This window comes from Atta colombica, unplaced genomic scaffold, assembly GCF_001594045.1.
Source record: "Atta colombica isolate Treedump-2 unplaced genomic scaffold, Acol1.0 scaffold321, whole genome shotgun sequence".
NCBI classification, from domain to species: Eukaryota; Metazoa; Arthropoda; class Insecta; order Hymenoptera; family Formicidae; genus Atta; species Atta colombica.
In genome coordinates this window covers 368198-382054 of record NW_017259428.1, presented here as the reverse complement: position 1 = coordinate 382054, position 13857 = coordinate 368198, and the positions used below count along the sequence as shown (strand labels likewise).

At 35.9% G+C, this 13857-nt stretch overlaps 1 protein-coding gene across 1 annotated transcript in view; it reads right to left on the bottom strand.

Moving 5' to 3' along the window:
- LOC108690433 (protein lozenge-like) overlaps positions 1 to 13857 on the bottom strand; it is a 37423-nt gene that overhangs the window by 7195 nt on the left and 16371 nt on the right. The gene's annotated exons all lie outside the window — the stretch shown is intronic.

Sequence of the window (13857 nt, the reverse complement as noted above, 5' to 3'; positions counted from 1 at the left end):
AATAATAATAATGGTATATATTAAATAATGATATTATCTAATAATTATTATAATTATAATGATAAAGTATTGAAATGCAAACAATATAAAATATAAATAAATATGCAGTGTAAAATAAAATAGGAAAAATGTATCTTAAAAGGTGAAGCATCAACATAATGTTGTTTCGAAGTTTAAGTTTAACAATGAAAATAAAAGTAAAAACATATACTTACATATATTTACAGATAAAATAACAAAATAATGAATTGTCAAAAATATATAAAGAGAGATAATGAATCTGAAATAAAGACCGAAACAAATTAAAGTAATAACATTCAAGATAACATACAATTAAAAAGAAAATAACAAAAAAAAATAATAATAAATTATAGATAAGAGACAAAAACAAAAAAGAGATACGTAAAATGTATGCTATGTCAACATTATAAAAAGGACACTGCATTTATTTCGTCTGACGGCCACGGCTCAATTAAATCAAAATTGATGCGTAAGAAAAAGAATACAAAGTATCGATAGTCTTTTCCCACCTCAGAATAATTCGATTGCGCGCTGTTCTTTTCGATCGACAGATCCTGCAGGAGTCAGTAACCTGAAGGTTCAATCTGCGAGAAACCGAGATCAACAATGCTGTTGCTTCACGCGCTGCTCGACTTCAATGACCATCGCCGGTAATTTCGTTCGCTCGGTTTGCGTTCTTTCGCCTTTCCTCCCTCCTTCGCCTCTCTCTCTCGCAACTCGTTCTCATTCACATCGCCATTCATCCCCAGTGCATTCCTTTATCTCGCTGTTCTTGGATGCTCCATTCAATTCGCTGGTTCCGAATTTGTAAGAGAAGGAAATCTGTTTAGCGTAACGTCGCGCTAGCCGCAAAGTTTGGGCCCCTGTGTTTCACACGCACGCATTATACGCTGTAATTTGTCCTGGCCTGGACAATGGGGCCTCAGGTTTAGGTGCTGAAAAAAAGAACTAATCGACGAATTTGCCTCTTCCCCTCTCACTCTTTCTCAGTTCTTTGCTTCATCTCCTTTTTCTTCTAGCACATTTTGGTGTTTGTGCCTTTCTTGATATCATCTCTTAGTCAGGATTATCTCTCTTGTGCATCTTCCTCTTGCTCGCACGTTCCCGCGCAATTTTCAGGATGAATGAAGAACGAAGTATGAATGGCGAGCTCCATCGATGCGCCCGGAAATACCGAGGTTTTAACTTCAACCGCATAGTATCGTAATAATTGCTTGTCAAGATTACATAAAAACTCTCGATCGCGTTCCATGCACTTACGAAAGTGTTAATAAAAATAGAATTATATTGACTTATTTGTTAAGAAAATATACGCGATTGTTTTTTTTTTATTATGTTTCACACAATTTGCATTTCTAAATCTTATTATTTATATTACATTTCACTGTTTACTATTAAATAATATTTGTAACAAATTGTTATAATAAATAAGATAAATGTCTCAATAAGTAAACTAATAAAAAAGTATGATTAGTTCTATAATATTATTGATCAATAATTGTATTGATAAATAATTATATTATATATACTGTATTAATTAAATTACATTAGGAATACATACAAAAGGAATTAATAGCCGAAACTTTGTTTTGTCGGTGATCCGAAAAATACTAACACATAAATTTAAAAAAGAACATTTTAATAAAATTTAATTAATATATTATTACACTATCTTGATTCCATTTTGATTCAGCAACTAAATTAAAATTTTTTAAATTGGAATTTTCAGTTTCTTATAATTATAAAAAACATATTTAGACAAATGCAGTGCAATATTTAAAAAAATTCAAAAATGTGAATATTATGTCCTAATTAAAAGATGATAAGAAGATGAATGGATCAATGAATTAATGCCTTTGTAAGCCTGCGCTGGATCTCGGTGTGAAGTATTTCCTCTATTTAATCTCTCATACAAACTCCAAACGTTTCGATCCTAGTTCGGATCCTTTTCAATGTTAGAAATTTACATTCGCGAAATCATTGTGTTTCCTAATATCACTATACAATAATAAAAAGCATTACAATATATTATTACTAATAAACGCAGAACATTACTTAATATTTAAATTAATATACATAAAATTTAATTTAACTTAGATGAATTTCATCAAAGGTAATGAGAATGACATGTTAACAAAACGTTATAATTCAGCTAATAAATAAGACAATATATATCGATAAAATAATTAAACATAGATAAAGAAAATATTGAAAAGAGGAAGCTTTATTTATTAATCAATATATGTCATAGACGCTGTTTAATAGTTCAGTGTCTGAACTGTTAGACAGCTTATGACAGTCTATTGATGAATGGAAATATGGTTTGCAATACATGAAAGAAACAATTTTTTTTCATAATATTATAATTATTTTTGCAATCAAAGTATATGTTTTTTTTACTTATTTTATAAAATATTTAACTTTTTCTTTTTAGTTTATTATTTTCTTGTTGCTATTAACAAATATCATAATAATCACTAATGCACTGATGACTTTTCAAATTCTGAACATATAGTATTCAATAAAACATTTACTCTCTAACAAGTAAATACTATTTTCTTTTCAGGTGAAATCGTTTCGCTGCTAAGCATCAGTGTGAGATTTCGCGAACGAGTTTCCGGAGTTTACTTGTAATTTTATACACTAAATGTTTTCACAGGACCGCCTCAAAAGTGGGCGCTGAAAGGAAGCGACTTTCAATTACGCCTTTTTGGCTTCTGAAAGACCGGTTATTTATTGTGTCTTCGAAAAGCGACGGAAAGGATAATTGAGGTAACAGTACGCTTCGTGTATATATACGTACGTGTATTCAGCGATCCTTTCTTCACGTAATTTTGGGATCATTTTTCTCCCTGAGACGTTTCAACAGCATCCGTCATGTACGTGTTTCTTTAATTTGAAACGAATATATTTTTATAACTAAAGTAAGAAAATATTCCATATTTTTTAAAGACTTTCTATAAATCCGTTTAGCTTGATTGCAATTGTTAAATGAATCTAGAGCACATCGGAACGCGCAAGAAAGTAGCGCAGCAATAGATAGAAAAAAACCAGATGAATCAGGGAGATTCCTTTCATTCAATGACACTGCTATTTCCCAGAATAACTTCTTGTTTGTTCTCTCTGCTGGAGACTCTACAATCTTTCAACTCGAACTTGACTTCATCCGGATTCGTCTAAATCAGTATACTCAAATTCCTTGTATTGGAGCACGGTGGGTCATGGAAGGCCTTTCATTAGGATCCGGACCGACGAAACTCGCGTAGGTGGCCCTGTCCTCCTTCAAATGTAGTGACGACGAATTTTCTTTCTCATTTTCAGATTTTTCTGATAAAAGTAATAATCTCAGAGTGATGTTATTGTTGTATCTTTTATTATGCGATATTTTCTTTGTACATTTTAACAAAAGATTTGAATAATATAATCCTTTATAATAAAACTATATATTTTGTAGTAACATAACTGTTCACGTTATAGTAATATTATAGGTAGACTTTGAATATTATTATTACAATTAAAATTTTCACGCAGTTTGTGCAATTCCAGTGAAATTATATTATTGTTTTTCATTTGGAAAGTGCATGAAAGTATTGTTTCCTTGACGATACTTCTGTGTTTTTACAGCGAATTATTTTAGCAGTATAGTGTCTCTAACTAATGGAGAATCAGCGAAAGTGATAGTAGATCGTTAATCAATTGACCACGCTCAAGTCGTGTTGCTGATTGGCTATCAATTAATTCAGAATAAAAAAGAATTGAAGAGGCCCTCGGAGAATTCTTGCTCGACTGCGCTAGGTCGGCATTTCAGATGGGTCATTGCCGATTGGTCTTTGATTCCGTTATTGTTTATTGACTGAATTCTGTCACGACAATGCTCGCTTATTTTTTGCTGATAAATTGCTGTCGTCCGTAACGGCTTTTTTTCGCGAATCATCACGCACGTACGAATTCATTTTCATGTTTCAAGCCACCTTATTCCGTATGAGAAATCCGAGTTAGACAACTCATTGAATCTCTAAATGTTCTTCAGTTATATAAAAAATAAATAATAAAAATTTCACTTCCTCTTTTTTCTCATAGATTAAAGTTATTACGTTTGTCAGTTAAATTTCGATATACCAGAAAGTCAATTATTAATAAATAAAACGGTGAAATTTACAGGCGGATATCGGAAAATTCTTCACCGTCATGTATTGCCGATATTAAAAAATAAATAGGGACAGATGAGACCTGTAACATTGTGAGGCAAAATGGTACGATCGAAAGGAAGCAGCCGTGCCTTCTCGAGCGTGGATCACGTAACTGCCTCCTCCACCTTCTCTTGTCTTGTCTCTCGTTTCTTTTCTTCTCTTGTTCCTCCACGAGAGTACTCTCTTCTTCCCTTTACGTATCCATTCTATTCTTCATTCTCTCTCTCTCTCTCTCTCTCTCTCTCTCTCTCTCGTTCTCTCACCTTTCCTCTCTTTTCTTCCGTCGACACGATCGAGTCAGTGTACCGGCGATGCTACGAGTACAGGAATTTTGTACAGGAAAAAAAGACTGGGAGCATGGGCTTCCTCTGATCCTAATTCGTCTACCTTGCCTCAGTACTTCCGTTCACCTGTTTTAGTGTTCCTTCTTCTCACAAAGAGCCTCCCGTGTTTTTTTCAATTATAGGTACCCCGATCATCTATAGATGCATGAAATTTGCCGACGGCGGGATCTACATGTTGTGTGTGATGTGTATCTTTCGGAACTTCATAATCAGTTATTTCACTGGATTATTCGTCAATCTCGCAGTTACAAGATCTTTTACCGAGATTACGAGTTACGTATCGAGATAACGACGACGGATCAGGTGATGACACTGGAATTTATGGTATTTCCGGTGTAGATGCGAAATCGTGTAAAAAAAAAGAATCGACACTGTTTTGGTGTGCATGGAATCTGCTGACATTGAGATTAAATGCCGAATTTACATTATAGAATTTATGATGAAATAAGATATACTTATAAAGTATACTTATAAACAGCGAACAACACATTTGAGGTATGTGACTCATTGTCAATACTAACCGTGAACTATCCGGTCAATTTAATATCTTCAATATGATTCATGAAATCAAACTCGTTAAGTTGGGAAGAAAGTTTCCTGTAGCGGCCCGAATAAGAGTATGCTAATTCATTGTGAATATTTTCTGCGAACGGCAACGATTACGAGGAACGTGGTGGAACTTTAAATCCGCCGGCAAAGGTTGGGATTATTTACGATTTAGAGAAGTAACGGGAAGGAACACGGCATGAATCGCGAATGATGTTAAGAAGTTTTTTTATCATCATAAATTAAAGAAAGCAGAATATGTGACATTCTCAAAATGACTCATATTAATTAAAGGAATTGTTCATTATTTTAAAAATAAAGCTCGATGTTTATTGAGATACTTTCAATGATTTTTTTCTTGCCTGTATAAATATACACGAATGTTATAAATTTAAAAAAGTGAAATATTTGACATTCTCAAATATCATATTAAAGAAATTATTCGTTATTTTAAAATAAAAAGCTGTTTTTATTGAGATATTTTCAAGGCTTTTTTGTTCAATGTGCACGAATGTTTCAGTAAAATGACGATCCCGATCTCCGTGAATCACTTTCTCGCTTCGCTCGTCCGACATGATTCTTTCTACGATTTCAGCCAGCGAATCAACCTTGGATCGATTTGCTCGAGATCGCTCCTCGATCAGCTCAAATCGATTCGAATCAGTATTCTTGATTGAGGGACGTCTCGATTTTCGGCATTAAGCACTCATCCTTGCATAATCCGTATCATCTTCCAATGATTTCGTGTGCGCTTTTCCATTTTATCTACGGAGATTTCAACGAAAAGAAAATTTTAATGCTACAATCACATTATTACTGAACTTTGATGTAATTTTAACGCTCTCTCTTTTAGAAACCGCTTTTAGAAATATTTACAAAACCAGAAGGCAACGTATTGGAAACTATTGTCTAATAAAAAAATTCTTATCTTAGAGTTTATAAAGATGCCTTTTAAGAGCTTTTTTACTCAATATGGATTAATGACGGATTTTTTTAGATCTGAGTACCGGAAGTTAAATTGGCAATAGACATGACGACGATGAGAAAGGCGTGAGCAGAAGAAACGCGGGATGTAGTAATAGTCTGTCTCCAGTGGTCTGGAACTCGCGTCGATCGCGTGGGAAAACGGTGGGTGCATCAGAGCAAAGGGTTTGATTCGATCGAGTTTGCCCTTTCTAGCAAACGAGTTTTATCGAGGTACGTGTCGCGCATTATTCGTGATGCATTTTTCAATCGCCGTATTTTTATCATCGTATATCTAACACTATAAATTTATATTAGAATCTATTTTAATCAACAAAAATTTACAAATATTGCTCCTTTACTTTAAAAGTGACACAACTAAAAAAATTAACAATTAAATGAAAAATTTTTAAGTAGAAATTAAAGGAATTAAATTTCCTAAAAAAGGAAAAAAAAACTATTTCTCAATTCTGCAAAAAATTATTAACTATCAATCAATTTATAACAGCAAGAAGAATGATATTTTTAACATGTATCATTTATGTCATTTTCATTTCACAATCCTTAAAAAAACAATTTCTTTAGTTGTGAAAATTTTGATAATTTTTTATAAAGTTAAATTAATTCTCTTTTGATGGTTTATAAAGCAATATTTACTTAATTAATTTATGACAACATCTCAAAAATCACGTTTTGTGTCTTTTAAAATAAGGGAACAATTGTCGATTAAAAAAATTATGACTATTAACAGGATTCTAACACCGATGCAAATTCCTTAGAATTTCACAGTGGCAGAAAATAAAGATATTCTAGGATTAAAGAAAAAGGATCTCTTTTTAGCGCAATTGTTCAACTTTTTTCGCCGCAGGTGGGCGAGACTATCGTCAAATCATGAATATATACTTCACTCGCAGAACTAATTATGAAATTTCTCTAGTCAGACATGCTCGTTGACTTTATCGTCGTCAGGAGATACGATCCTTTGGGGACTCGACGTTAGGAGGTGAGGAAAGGAATCGCTTGTGCTTTCGCCTATCTGCGGCTAAGTCTTTCGCCTAGTCCTCTGTCATGTAACGCGAAGAATACGTGGAAACGGAACGGCACGGTTGCCCTGTTTATTATCGCGGTTGGGCTAAGCGGTCGCCACGGGTTTCCTTAAGCCGTCCGCCAAGTGCGCGCCTGATTGGACGGACACGAAGGATGTTGTACCACCAGGATACGCGATAAACCGTCAGGCGATAAAGTTCCACCGGGCACTGCCAAAGAGGAGGAGGATTTCTGAAATTTCATTTTGCGGAAGGCGTAAGATTTCTCAGTAGAGATTCGAGAATCGTCCGGAATCTTCAGAGACCAGCGAATATGTTAGAATCCACAAAGAGCAATTCTTTCTTGAGTTTTCTAAAGAAATGTTTCCGAAGCGCATAAATAATAGATTCATTTTATAATTTCCAATTAATTCTCTTTTAATCCTAATTGATATTCGTTCTGAAACTTTCTTAACTAGTATTCGCGAGTATTCGCCAATATACTTTAAATTAATGTATATTTGCTTAAAATTAATTGAACAATTTTTCTTATTTTGAAGGTGAAATTTGAGAAAAAAAATCAATAACTTAAAATTATTTAAAGTTGAAAAATATTTATTATAAACAATTTTTTACAAGTACGTAGAAAAAAATGGCTAGGTCCACTGGATTCGCAAATACCAATTAGAGTCAATACAATTTTGATATGAAATTGATCGATTGATTCTTTAATCGTAGAGATATACAATTAATTTGTTGAAAAAATTGTTTGTACTTGACGGAAGATTCCTTAAATGAATAGAATTGTGAGAAATCCAGAAACGTTTTTTACAACAATGTGGTCACAAAACATTTATAAAGATGTTATTATCAAATCATTACGCAGTCATATTAACATTAAGTTTTTTTTCATGCAAAGTAGCAATGTAAGAGTCAGTCATAAGCGTATGGTTCACGCAGGTAAAATATGTGATGCATTCGACATTTCTAATTGGCCAGGATGCCATTTATAGAATGTATTGCGAGGTAAATAAGTACTAAGAGACGCAACAACCGTGGAAGTCTACGATGGTGCCGACGGATTTACGAGTTTAATTAAGTTCTGCGGTCGCGTTTGTCATTTTAGTAGGCATCGAAGACTCGTTGGCCAAGGTTCGAACTTTGCTTTCTTATAGAGAAGTGCAAATTGCAAAGAAGAAAAGTTTACGTCGTCGTTTCTCAAACTGTGCGACAGCGATAATCTATTGTATTTACTTCGAGAGTTCTTTTTCACACAAATCTTTGTATCATTATTCAATATAACTTAATGTATGATTCAATGCAATTTTATGTAGAAAATATTTAAAATTATCTTAAGAAAATTTTAAAGAAAGCTGAATAAATGCGTTAACTTGCTAAGAACGCTGCTTAGTGTATCATAGATCTTTTCACGTCTTATAGACGATTTAGCGCGTGTTAATAACCTCGTGATAGAACATGATAGGGGTCGCCATGTTGCGAGGGTGAGTCGCGATAGGAGTGTGTGTGACACTTTCCTAATTGCCTCGCAACTCCCTTTCCCCTGTTTAAGAAAAGCAACCCTTATCCGCCTGTTTCTCGCGGAGCTGACTTCGGGAACTTTCGAACAACTGGACGTAATCCTATACTCTCTACTGTGTTATAAAGATAATCATATTTCACACACAAGAAGCTCTATATCTTTAATAAAAAATATAAGTAATTTTATATGCGCACAGAAAAAAATGTTTGATTGAATTAACTTATAGAATTTTGGTGAAAAATGAATGATCTAGAATTCTAGTTAAATCTATTAAAATTCTAGCTGAAATAATCAATATTTAGTAAATTTAATCAGAAATCTAATAGATTTAACCAAAATTTTGAATCATTTTTAACTAGAATTCCAATTCACCTAAACATTTTTTTCCGTGTATAATAATAAATACAAACTTCTGTATACTAGAAATATACTATTATACTATATATTAGATCTCTTCTTCAATCTCTTTTTCGAGGTTTTTATATGAAAATTATTCGACAGCTCTCTTCTCTACTACTAATCTATAATTCAAGTATATGTATTACAGATTTTTAATATTGATCTATGTATAAGAAGTTAAGCGTACGTATATACATTTGCATACATTTTGCAATATTTTATTTTTTGTAAATTTTGTAATCAAATAACTGTCTTTTAAAACAAAATTTTTTAAATTCATTGCAATGGAAAATTACGTTACTCCTATTTCTCTTCGTCTCATTATGCAGCGTCGCCACATGAATAATGTCCTAATAAATATTTAGCTTTGAATCTAGAATTGATTAAGCAACGCCCTTGAATATAGTTAAAGTTTCAAATTTAAATATTGATTATTAACAATGTCATTGTGTAAAATGTAAATTGGGAGCCATAATGTCATCTTCTCCTCTATAATAATGTGAAAAAAGAAGCTAAATTATTTTTTACATCCTTGAATTTTTAATAATTTCAATGCGGTGAAATAAAATTGTGATTGTGCTCACTGGATTTACGGCAATCGGATGTCGGTTAAAATGAGATATTGGAATTGGACTCGCCATATAATACGTACATGGATAAAATCGTGCTGTTCTCAAGAACATCGAAATAACGTTTAAGTAAGAGTGCCAGCTGCAGCAAGTAGCAGCAAGGAGGCGTAATAATCTCGTACAAGCACGCACTAGGCTTCCATTAAGCCACGTCGGCATTCTAAGTATTAACGAGTAAAATGCATGAAGGCCGGAGAAGTTGGGAACCGAGATCCACGGTAGGACAATCAGTAGGTGGAAAAAATCCGCGGAACAGCCAGAAAGGTAGCCGCATTCTTGGTAGCTACAGAGGCACGTGGGAATCGCGAGATCGGCCCTCCTCTCTCAATGCTCTTTTCAGAGGCCCCTCTTCTGTGGATATCTCGGTCTCGGCGATGTAACGTTGCTCTCCCTCGTCGTCTTTTTGGATATCTTCTAGGTAAAGTACGAGCATCCCTGGTAAATAGGTAAAGAGCCGAGAGATGCGCTGGGCTGGTGCAGCCGCGGCCTCTTTGTCTCTTTCTCGCCGGCGAGTAATATGCCGGCAAAAGGGGGGGGATATGAGAGAGATGATTTCCTTCTTGCTAACTCGCGACAAGCTGCTCCTGGATTCTTTGCGCGCATCTCCCGGGGACGAAGCTCGCAACGCGAATTACACGCTTCTTAACCTTAACCACTCGGTAACTGGCCGCACGTAAAAATCGTCAATCGTTTGCGCAGCCGAAAAATATACCGGCGAATCATAATCATGAGAGAGATAAATAAGTAAATAGATAGAGCATTTTACGCTGTAAGACAAGCCGTCTAAGAACATACATGCAGCAAAGAATGATAACAAAAAAAAAGGAAATAATAAATAAAAAAGAATAATTTGCAAAGTAAATAAAATAAAGCGATAAAAGACAAGAATTATAAAAAAAAAACGTAAAAGTTGAATAAAAATATATAGAGGTATACGAAGAAATACAATATATAAACAACGAGAAACTCGGTAATTAACAAAAAAAAAAAAAGGAAAAGAGAACATGATTGTTTTTTTTCTTATTAAAATTCATTGATATTTTTCTTTCTTTTTTCTTTTCACAGTATCTTCTTTTGTTATTTTTATATTTTTAAAATTTATGAGATTCCAGTTAAAAAACCTGTTATGTATTTTTCCCATCTGGCAGATTTTTCTAATTTTACTCGACTGTTGGTTTATCTTAGCCGGATAAATAACTTCCTCTTCGTAAACCACCATGACGCGTCTTTAGAGAAACGTAGTTTTCGTCCCTTTCTCCAACAACGAACCTCTTAGAAGGCATGACGGACAATCCTTCTCTCTCTCTCTCTCTCTCTCTCTCTCTCTCTCTCTCTCTCTCTCTCTTTCTCTCTCTCTCTCTCTGCATAATCTCTTGCCAGAGAGAAGAGAGGAAGAGAATGACTGCGCGACGAGAAGGAAGAAGGACACGAAGACGGGAAACGAGAGTTCGCAGCTTATACGAGTAGACGTGGAGGCAGACAGAAGGAGTCAGCACAGAATATACAATCAGCATGATTGTTTGACACCCCATAATCAGCGTCCTTACCCCTACTACGCCGACAACATCGTGGCTTCACCGTTCGTTTTATCCCCTCCTCGCCCGCACCCGTTTCTCCTTTTCCTGGTGCTCAAGCAGGAACGGAGCAGGCACTCCTCTCCGTTCCTTTCACGTTGATATCACTTGAGAGAGATCCATTCCTCTCCTCTCTTCTCTCGCCTCTCATTCCTCTCGCATCATCTCTTTGGGTACCTACTCGGTCCGTTGCCACTGCGCGCGGGGCCTCATTACCCCGATCATGACTCGAAATGAGACTCGGCGGGGCAAGGAAGAAACGGACACGGTTATATTATAAGAGACAGAAATAATGCTCGTTTCTCTTTTTTTTTCACTTAGGGACCTCCCAACCGACATGGCATTTACTCTTTCAGTGAAGACAATGCATGCGGTAAGAATTTGTACTACGAAATTTACACATGGAATTGCGATACGCTCAGAAAGCAATTGTCGAATTATCCTGCAGTATTCGAGGAAAATTGTGCAAAATCTTTTTATTCTCTTCTTATTTCTATTTTATTTTCTAAACTATCGAAGCGTAAATCTTATCAATTTCACGTAGTTACCCGCTATTACATTTTTACTCTTATACCTCTGATAGGATTTTTAGCGATTTCACTTCTTCTTATAGAACTTTCCGGCACGTACGTGAGATTTAGAAAGCAATCATGAGATGACGAAGTCATGGAGAGCAGAGGCGAGGAGGAGAAAGAGAAGGAGGAGGAGGAGGAGGAGGAAGAGGAGGAGGAGGAGGAGGAGGAGGAAGAGGAGGCGAATAGGTTTGATTCAGTAACGTCGCAAGCGAAGCGAACCGAAGATAAAAGGAAGAATTGCGCGAGCGAAGGGCAAAAACAACATGGATCCAGCTCCGGATCGATCGAGAAGAGACCGATCGATCCCTGGTATTACGCAGACGTGCACGTGAGTCGTACGTGAGTGCACGGGCATGTCGGGGGGCATGCCGTCAGCAGAAAGAGTCCGAATCGAGTGAGAAGAATTATCTGAAGATGGAGGGACTGCTAAAGACAAAACGGATAGCTCTCCACCTCTTTCCTTCGAGTCTGACGAGAGGGAGAAGATTACATTCACTGACGCGCTTGGTCATTTTGCACCACGAGAGTCTGGTGTGTATCGAAGTTAGGAACTTCTCATTAGAGACGCGAAGAAGGAAAGGAGTATCAAATAAACGATAAATGGAATATTTACCGAGATTGCGAATCCATTTATGAAAAAGTAGTTGAAGCAAGATGTATCGTTGACTAGTCTAGCTTTTGATGGCCTTTTACACTCTAAGCGGTTAATGAGTTGTTTTACATTTTTTTGGAGTTTTTTTTTCGTGCAATGATAAGCTTTGCGCGGATAAACAAGCTAATTACGATGGCTGATCCATAGAAGTGTCTCGAGTGACGAGAAGTCTCAGTCCGGAAGGTGACGGAGGACCTGATCGCAGAGCGAGAAGAGGCGAGGAAGCCGAGGGTTGTGGAGGAGGAGATTAGGGCAAAGAGAAACCGCAACGTAGCTTCAAAGAGGTCTCACCAGCCAGAGGCGCGTCTACTTAACTTTGATCAGGTCGAGACCGCTGATGCGAGACGAGCCGTGCAGAAATAAAGTGCCTTGCTTCGACCTTCCCGCCTTTTTGCATTCTAAATTATCTCGATAGTTCGAAATATCTGAAGCTATCCGAGGCGCGGAGCACGAATAGCTTCTGTCGTCGTCGAGCGAGAGAAATGATCGCTTTTTTGCCAGTTGGACGAATTTCTATCGTAATTGAAAGAACGACTTGAAGTCGCCGCGATAATTTTCAAATAATTCTTTATCGTTTTTATCAGAAAGAAAATTTTTGTCGAGTGGAAAAATTTTGAGCGAAGAAAAATATCTTCGCAGAGGTCTCGGTATCCATGACCGATGACATTCTTCCATGAGGAGGAGGACACTTTTTCCTCGTGCTATGGCGACGCAACGGTGCATCGAGAGAGATCGGCAAGGAGGGAGATGGAAACGGCAGGTTGAATGTCGTTATTACGTTGAATTAGAGGGTGCAGAGCCGGAACGAGGTATGAAACTATTACCTCGCGAAACGGCAGAGATCTTCTCTCTTTCTCTCCCATTCCGGCATCTCCCACCTCTTCCTACCTCTTCACCCTCTCGCGACAAAGGGTTGGGTGGGGTAGAACGCGTTTCGAGTCGCTCTCTGCGAAGAATGTTGTGCGAAGAGAGATGATGATAGCGGCACACCACGCTTGTGATATTCATCACATAAGCCAAAGAAGCAAATAAACTGGAAGATGTTGTTTCTACTTTAACACTTAGATCAGCGGTATGTAAATTTTTACTAGATTATAAACAAGCACCAATTTCTAATATAATGTTATTGCAGAGTACTCAATCATCATACTCATCGCATTGTACTCAATGCGATGGAAAGAACCGTTTTGCTGATGTATTTAAAAATTTAGATCTAAAAATAATTTTGTTATTTTAGAGCATCAAATTAATCATGTAGAACACTTAAGTATTGCTGAAATGCTACGAAAAGTTTTAACATTTTAGCAACTAATTTTAGTATCTACATAATTATTTTGAAGGTCTAAAAAAATGATTTTTAGATCTATATCCAGCTATATTTTTAAATATTTCAATAAAA